Source organism: Labrus bergylta, chromosome 18 (assembly GCF_963930695.1).
Source record: "Labrus bergylta chromosome 18, fLabBer1.1, whole genome shotgun sequence".
In the NCBI taxonomy this organism is placed as follows: Eukaryota; Metazoa; Chordata; class Actinopteri; order Labriformes; family Labridae; genus Labrus; species Labrus bergylta.
Genome location: NC_089212.1, coordinates 7,243,889 through 7,253,528, shown reverse-complemented (window position 1 = coordinate 7,253,528; position 9,640 = coordinate 7,243,889).

Below are 9,640 nucleotides of genomic sequence, written 5' to 3'. Positions count from 1 at the left end.
AGTACTAAATACAAACACCCTAACATTGTTTATTCCACCAATTCAGATTTAATTGCACAGTTGCACAGGCAGGGAGCTCCTGTTTTCAAACTGCTGCATTCCCTCCTCACACAGAAGTAAAAACAGATCCTACAGGGCTAGTATCAACAATGGAATAACATCAGCCCCAAACAATATGAACCTCACTTCAGAGGCCCACAGTGAGGCTAATAAGTCAAACGTAGAAGTGACACTCTGTCAGGAGTAATAACACAGACGAGTGACAGTAAAGAGAAGCGGAGAGTCGGCTCCTGACCTGCTAATCCTCTGCGCCCCCCTCGGAGAACAAACCTGCTCAACATCTGCCTCCATCTCGTCCTGCAAGGCCGACGCTTCATCTCTCTAATGTGAGCAACACACACACTGCTGGCTCTGCTGTGACCCGCAGCGCTGACCCTCATACACACACACACTCAAACCTCATGTCCTGGTGTTAGGCGAGGGGACGTGACGCATGGATATTTATCTCACAATATTTTCCTGACAGAAAGACTCACAGTGTGACAGAGAGGGAATTTTCCAGGTAGTAAAATATGCGGTTTGTTTTATGTTTACACATTTCTGAAACGCTGCCTGCCTGTTTCCATCCAGAAAACAACACGCACCCTTCTTCTACCAAAGTGGGAACAAAGATGAAAGCGGGCTCGCTGAGGAAGAAGAACACTGCAGGGCAATTTATTTCTCTCTGATTGAAGTAGAAGTAAAATGTGACAGGAGGAAAAAGCTTCTGTTTCAGAGAAGTTAAGAGGACAGGAGTCACAGCTTCTTTTAACTTGAACATTTATTAGGTGGACTTTGAGATGAATTCTTCCATTCCCATCATATCTGTTCATTTGCGTGTCCATCCATCATGTTATATCTCCTACAGCTGATTAAACTTGGATGAAATGTAAGTAAGTGATATTGCTTTTTTCCTCTCCAGCATTTTATAAATTTCACTGATTTGCCCAGAGGGAGAGTGTGCAGGGTAAGGTTCATGAGTTGGATGTTTCTTTACTGAATCACTGGCTGCAGGACAGCATCATTTTTCTGTCCTGTTCTGTGTTTTTGCTTTTTTTGGCTGAAAAACGGACACAATTCTCCGAGTGATGAGGGGGATTTCTCATTGTTCGGTTTGAGCTGTTGCAGGGTTCCCATTACCCTGCCAGATTTCTTGTCCAATAAGTTACAAGCAGGTATGAATGACTCATTTTTCATTTCAAAATCAGGTCCCAAGAGGAGTCCAAGACAAGGTTTAGGCAGCTAAAAGGCCAACAACTTTCCAGAGAAGGTTTTTTTTAAGTGTATTTTAGAACAAAGTCTGGTCCAGGTGGTCTGCGGCACGGTTCAGCTGCTCATGTACAAACACGGGTACACGACATGGTCATGACATATAAATGACCCCAGACTTCCATGATCAAAAAATCCAGGAGATTTATTGCTGTATCTGACCAAAATGACTAAAAGAAAGCCAAAAAGTCAGACAATTTTGAAAATCAATATTCTCTGTCCAGTGGGGACACCAATGATTGATTGATCATATTCAGTAGGTTCCTAGGATGGTTGGCATATATGTTTTTCCAAATTAACTCTCATCTACTTTTACAGACTTGCTTTTATGCGATGTCGTCTTCTTAATGTCTTTTCTTACTGGTTTTACTATTTTTATTTTATTTTACTTCTTACTGTCCTTTTATTTATGCTCTTATCTCGTATTTATGCTCATATCTTAATCTCCTCTTATGTTTTAACTTGGTAATTTCTTATCTTACTTACTTTGTTACTTACTTACTTACTTTGTCTATTTATGTTTTATATAATATATATATATATTTATATATATATATATTTTTTTTTTTTTTTACTTTTTTTTTCTTATTTTTTGTATTGTATGTCTTTTAAAATGGACCTTGAGTCTAATAATAAAAGTTGATGATGATGATATTTATATTTACTTTTTATTTTTATTATTATTATAGTTTTGGGTTTTTGATCCTTTAACCACTTGTTTCTATTTCTTTCACTGCTCTTACCTTCTTATTGCTGTTATCTTTTTATTTTTTTTATTTTTTCAGCTCTTTTAGTTTCTTACATCTTTTTAAATCTTTGGTCCTCTTGGTCTCAGCTCGTGTTGTTGGGTTCTTGTGTTGCCTGGGTTCTTATGATGGTTCTTGTGATGGTCGGGTTATATATGTCTGTTGTGTATCGTGCACTTTGGGTTCTTTTCTGTTGAATTGTATTTAATTATTTTTTTGTATTTTGCATATGTTATATTCTTGCTGTTGTTTATGTTCTTCTGTGTTTGGTTTAGTTTGCTTTGTTCTTGGTTTTACTGTTTTGTCAAAGCACTTTGTAAACCTGTGTTTTTAAAAGGTGCTATATAACTAAAGTTATTATTATTATTATTATTATTATTATTATTATTATCTTTGCATATTTCCAACTCACTCCATGTTGTATTTGCAATAATGTGTGGTGTCATTTTTGTCCAAGTCATCTTCAGTTCAGATGCATTTGTGTTCATATTTACAGCAGGCTACTCATGAAAAGGCCAAAAATAGACAGTAAGAGTGTTTCTGTACTAAAGTAGAAATGTTAAAGGTGTTTCAGATTCAGCACAGCTGTGTGCAGATGTTGATGTAAAGATCTTTTCACATAGCTCTGAATGTAGTTCTTGCTTTGCAGGAGATAGAGGAGGTTTTGTATTTTGTGTAGAAGTTTGACGAGCAAAACTCTGCTCTGCATGGTTTCAGAAACTGTGATGATGCATAAGTGGAAAGATCTGAGTATACCTGTGACCATGAACTGAATATACAAGCTCCGAATGCAGGCAGCCGTGTTTGTAATTATCTGACCAACATCTCTTTATCCTGGGAAACATTCTCATTTGTTTCCTCGGAGCTCGAGTAGTTTTCGGTTCTGTACAATAAAAACTTTGATTTATATTTCTGTTTTTCCAGCAGTTTTGTGAATCAGTGAACATTTATGACTGAGACTTTCACAGAGGTGTTGTTTCCTCTCTGTAGTTATGTCTGTGTGCAGTGTGTGTAGATATGTGTGTGTGTGTGTGTGTGTGTGTGTGTGTGTGTGTGTGTGTGTGTGTGTGTGTGTGTGTGTGTGTGTGTGTGTGTGTGTGTGTTTCGCAGAGGTTCTGTTGAATCTGTCCGTCCCTCTTGGTAAGCTGCCACCTGCCACAGCTGCTCCTCTCTGCTGAGGCATTCACAGTTCTGCAAATGTTATCATGACCTTCCAGATCGTTCCCTCTGCCCCATTAAACAATCCTGCTCTTTTTGCTGATGGTCCTGCAGACCTCAGCGACTGTTCAGCAGGTTTGGATGTTTGGCTCGTCTTGTTTTAAGAACTCATCAAAGTGAAGATGTCTCACACCGTGATTCAGAACTCACACGATGCTGAAGATAAAAACCTTCAACCTTAGAAAGCATCACCGTTATTGAAGGCTAATTAGGTGATGAGAAATCAGTCAGATACTCCCTCCATCACCTCAGGGATTAGCCTGCCCAAGTACAGCACGGGTCAAAATCTGCAAAGGTATTGGCGTCGAAAAATACACTTACTGTACATGAGTCTACTGCAACAGTTACAACACCAGTGCCACCAGTCAACATATTTGTAGGACCAACACAAGTCATGTCATCATGGTGGTTAACTGTAGTCAAAGGTATCAAATTATTATTCTGCATGTTTAAATTTTGACTGCTCATGATTTGGATCTTCTGGATTTTTCTTGAGTAGTTTTTTAATTTGGATTTTACCCTTTGTGTTGCTTAAGCATAAAAAAACAAGAATATAAAGACACATGAGCCGTAATCAAACTAAAGAGGACACTAACAGTCCTGCCTGGTCTCAGCTCAGAGGCCGGGGGAGGCAGCCGGGGGAGACATGTTGGATCTAGATCAAAGGCCGGCGGGGGCTGCAGGGAGGGGGCGGGGTCACAGGTGTTCTGGGAGAAGCAGCTTTCTCTTTGTTGCACGACAGAACCCCTGAGCACAGTTTGCATTTCAGAGCTGCAGGGTTCAAACCATGGCTGAGATGTGTGTGTGTGTGTGTGTGTGTCTCCTCTGCTGGAGCTGCAGACCGTCACACTGTGAGCTTTATCCTCCCTCCGCTTCCTGTCACGATAACAATGATGCTAACCACAAGAGACTGGCTGCTCGGCTTTTGTAACCAAGGAGATTTCCATGGTCATTACGGGTTTGTGTTTTCTACTGTTAGTCGAAGGACAAACTGCAAGATTTCATGAAAAGTTAAACAACAAAGTTCAGACACAGAAACTGAACCTTGAAATGTTTGGATCAGAAAACAAAGGAAACAGTACAAACATGTGATGACTCCCAGAATCAGAGTCTGAGTTTGATTGTCTTGTTGATGTTTGGCTCTGTTATTGAACCTGGTCATTTATCACACAACACTTGCGCACATTGAATGTGCTCGAGTGTTGTGTGATAAATGACAATGATTCAGAATGATTCTGAAAACATTTACCACTGATAGATCTCTAACAATTCTCCAAAATGATGAGATGTGATCTGCAGAATGAAAGACATTTATTCAACCATGAGAAAACAGACTTCATCTGCAGCCGGGGTTTACTGCTGTTTGCAAACTGATCTTTTTGTCGCCTTTATTGAATAGGACAGCTGAAGATATATATGGGACATTTTGGGAGGAGAGAGCGGGGGATGCAAGCAGCAAAGGGCCGAGGTCTGATTTGAACCCACAGCTGCTGCACCTCGGGAGACTTTCCCTTACAGATTGGATGGGGGGGGTCTCCTTAGGTGAGACGCAACATAAAAAACAACAACGCTGAAGTAGTGGACGAAGCAACAGAGTCTGCCTTTATATCTATGCTACGTGCAGTTCAACAGAATCACAATCTGAACAAAAGTGTGGAGAAGAACATACTGGAGAACAGAAAACACAATGCAGCAGGTTCATTAGAGCACAGAGATCGTAGAGGTCACATGACGACACTCTATCTAAACGTCACTCCACCGCTTATTGGCTCGAGCTGAATTATCCGGAGGATATCCTGCTGCATTCTCACATCAGCTCACTTGGACTTGCTGCGGAGAAAAATACTAGGGGTCTGTCAGGAGAACCTCAGGGTGAATTCTGAGTGAACAATGTGTCTCTTTGCGTTCACACATGCAGGAGTTTTCTGCAAGTGTGAAAGCCCTCTTAAAAAACTTTTAATTTAAGAAACATAAACATCAATAGTTACTTAAGATCTCATAAAAGCTATGGTTAATCATTCATCAGTCATATCAGTAAAACTATAAGCTCAGGTTTGTGAGGCGGGCTTCACATTGAACAGGAGGTGAATACTTTCTCCCTTCACTATCTCATAATATACATCATTAGCATCAGGGCCCTCTTCCCTTCCACTCTCATTTAGCTTATTACAGAGAAACAGAATGAGATGTAATGAGGAGTCCGTTTAAATGACGCTGTACTGATGTGGTGGTATCTAAACGTCTCGCCCTCAGCCCTGTGAGTCTGAGCTTTATTCAAATGATTCCCTCATACATTAAAAAGGCTTTCAGCTGCCTCCGCCTGCCTGAAGAACGCCTGAAGCTACAGGTGAGATGAGATGTGACTGCATGATAATGGAAGCGCTAACGCAATGACAGCCAGATTCATGCCGCGCAAAGGTTACGGCCCCGGCAAATTCTTAATCAGCTCCAAATGTCACACGGCTAACCTTGGGTCCAAATCAGGGCAGAGGTGTTAGCAGGCAGACCACGTCAGCATGTTGATGAACCAGACGAGTTAGGGGTGAGGGAGGGGGGGGGTCATTGGCAAACTTTCTTTGCATGATTGTCTGAAAGCACCACTAATTATGAGGAGCTTGGTGAAGACATTTGATTTCTATTCAATCAACCAAATCAAAAAAAGGTGTCATTTGAGCCACCTCTGGGAACAACGAGCAAACTCTAAGGCTGAAAATAAACCCTTCAATGCCAAAAACGGCAGTTCCTTGAGAGTCCACAAGAGGCTGTCTCCAAAGGTGAGTCGATCCCCATAGAGCCCCATGTTAAAGCAGCAGCAAAACTAAACATGTTTCCTGGTATGAAAGAAAACAGGCTCTGGACTAATTTATCTTCTGCAGTCAATGTTGATTCTGAACTGATCACAAAACCAGGAGTGAATCCTGAAAGAAACTAGCGGGGGTTATATGGTTTTATTTTAGAGACAGAACAGTTTGCCAGAAATCGGTGAGGCGAGAGAGCGGGGAATGACATGTGAGAAGGTAGCCCCGGATCGATTTGAACCTAGGCCTCTCGCTTGGAGGACTACATGGGGCGTGTGCACCAACCACCAGGCTACCAGTGCCTTCTTGTTGAGGGTGCAGGTAGCCCTCTAAATGTAAGCCAGTAAGATTTTAGAAGACGTTTGTCCGGTTGCAGCTGCAGTGATAAATTTGAAACGTTCATGAGCCGACAGTTAAGGTGATAAAATCAAGATAAAATAATTCAGGATCTGAAGCGGGGAAAAAGCTCTTTTTACTTGTATTACATCCATGTGATTGTCAGTGTGTGTTGTCCTCACAGTGTGTGTGTGTGTGTGTATGTGTCTGTGTGTGTGTGTGTGTGTGTGTGTGTGTGTGTGTGTGTGTAGCAGATCTCTCCTGTGGATTGTGGTTTCACTTTGTGGTGATGTGGTCTGACTCCTGCATAGTTCACTACACTGACCTCAGACTGTCAAACACAACTAGTGGACAGAGGAGTGGACCCTGAACTCTGAGTGCACTACAACACAGAATCACACAAACAAACAAACAAACATTCAAGCAGGCTAAAGCATAAAGACAAGTTCATGTCCCTGCGATGTTGAGCCAACCAGCTCGACTCATGCGATAAAGCTTGAGTGTAGGTTAAGTCAGGAAGACTCACAGCTCACCCGGTCCTCGTCTGGGAGTGGGATTGGTAAATCTGTCACTGCCAGCCAATCCTGTTTCTTCATTATTCAAAAACAGTGAATCTCTCCGACTTTTAGCTTGCTGCCACACCCCTCCATCTTCCCATTGCCGCCCAGTCTTTACAGGAACACCAACAATTCCTCACCCATGCAGGTCATCAGCCACCCCCACCACCACCAGTGTCCAGACTCCATGTGGGTTTAAACGCCATTGTTGTAGCGGCTCTCTGGTGTCTCAGATGTTGTCACATCCGGTCTAATCACCATAGCGTTAATTTCTGAGGAAGTCCACAACCAAACGCTCCAAAACACTGCAGGATACTCAAGGATGATAAGTTAAAAGCAAGTGTACTCAGGGATTAAATGTTAGAACAGTTCAGTGGCATGTCCAGTGTTGAGAAAGTTTCATTTCCAAAGTCTAGGGTTTCATAATTATGTAAGGCCATATGACTCCGTTTATTAAGGAAGGTTTGTGGTTGGAGAAGAAATCCAAACTTGCAGCCTGCAGTGGATAAAAGCAGAGACTGAAACATTTATAAGAGAGAGGGCGGTCTGTGCCACCCTGAAATCGATTAATCCTCGTTCACTCCACACAAGTTCTGCACTCTTACTCTCCATGCTAATGCACACTGCCTCAATCACTGTCACACACACACACACACACTCTCTCACACACACACACACACACACACACACACACACAGAGTCAGAGGAGAGGGGAATTTGAGCCCCGAGATAAGCGGGGGCAGATCCAGCTGATCTTCAGATTCCGGCTGCAGATTAGAGAAGTTAAACCTCAGTGAGGCCGGAGCACTGCTACAGTCTGCAGCGTCTCTGATAACAGGGAGGAGAAGATGGAGCAGATAGAGGGGGCGGGGGGCGAGTGGGGGGTAGAAGTGAAGGTAAACTGAGCAGAGAGAGGGGAGTATCGTAGATGTTGTTAAAGGATCACATTAGAAATAAGGGACATTCAAAAAAGGGGGCCATCAGATAATGAACGATGTTGTTCATCAGGCACCCTGCAGCATCCATGTATAATGTATATTGAATTAACTTAGTTAGTGCTCATAGGTGGGTTGGTCTTTGAATGAGGCGTGGTCAGGCACACAGCTGGCACGTTCATATCACTTATTCAGGCACAGGGCAAGAAGAAGTCAAAGTCACCTGATGTGTATACATGTGTGTTTGGGGCGTAACGTGAATGAAACAAATTAGCTCTCATTCCCAGGTAGGAAGTAGCTCAGTCTGACGGGACTTGGGATGGGAAATGGGGGGTCGCCAATTCAAGTCCAGACCATGTGTGGAAATTGGTCTGGTTGCTGAGGAGGTGCCAGTTCACTTCCTGAGCACTGCAGAGGTGCCCTTGTGCAAGGCACCAACCACAAAAAAAAAAAGACGTGGAAGTAGCAGAGAAGCAACAGAGTCCGCTATAAAATCTTATAATGAGAATATTTGCCTTCATATCAATGCTGCGTGTAGTTCAACAGAATCACACGGTCAACAAAAGAGCAGAGAAGAACATACTGGAGAACAGGAAACATAATGCAGCAGGTTTATTATTATTATTAGGTTCGCGTACATACACTATACGCAGCGTGCAGCAGTCACAGGATATAAACTTCTCTCCCCCTACTATTGGCTAGAGGTGAATTCTCCGGAGAGGAAAGTGTTTGTTCATGAGCCGGTACACGGACGGGGAAGAGTCCATGCGGCTGCACAAAGTCAGTGAAATATAAAGTCTCACATCAGCTCACTCAGATTCGCTGCAGAGAAAATATTCGGGGTCTGGCAGGAGAAACTGAGTGAAAAATGTGTCTGTTTGCGTTCACAAATACAGTTCCTCCGGCAAATATCAGGAGTTTTCAGCAAGTGTTTAGCTTTATTCTAAGTGTTAGCTGAAATGTGAAAGATCTACAAGTAAAAACATGAAGTTTCTTCTCTTCAGCATCTAGTGACTTTACTGTTTCCCACTCTGAAGAATCCAATCTGTCCGCATGAACGTCTTCATCAAGTGAGGAGTGCGGGTTGAAGGGCTCGACAAGGTTACAGATGATCTCTCTTTATTTACCCACCTGACTCTGTCGAGGCTTCCAGCTCCCAGGATCCTTTGCACCTCTCAGAATAGACCGGCCTGTGTGAGCTGGCGGGCCTGATTACACCCCACACATTTATCAGTTTCCAAGGCTATCATTATCCCCCCACCCCTGGGGAAAAGTTGTGAATCCACCACGCCGGTTGACAGGTGCAGGGCAATTTTGAGATTATTTATAATGACGGCTGCACCTCAGAATCCTCTGTCGGTGACAGCTGTCCTCAGGAACATGTTACTCCGACACGGAAACGGGACGAGACTTTAACTGCAGAGCGTTTTTTTTTTGTTTTTTTTTCAAACTTCAGCTGTTTCTCCACAAACATTAACTGTCTGTCTTTAAATCGCTTGACATTTCCTTGTGGATGTCTTTATCTGGTCACACTTTAACCCTCTTCTTCAGTTCTACTTTAAGGGATTCAAAAATATAAACCCCAAAGATAAGCAGTGTCGCTCTGAACAATGACATTAAAACAGAACAGATACATCCTAAAGAAACTAATTAGTGAAACTTTTTGTAGAGGCCTGCCCTCCTGTTGGGCTCACAGGTGCGAGGTGGGCTTCTGATGAGTCATGGGAGACATTCATCATGAG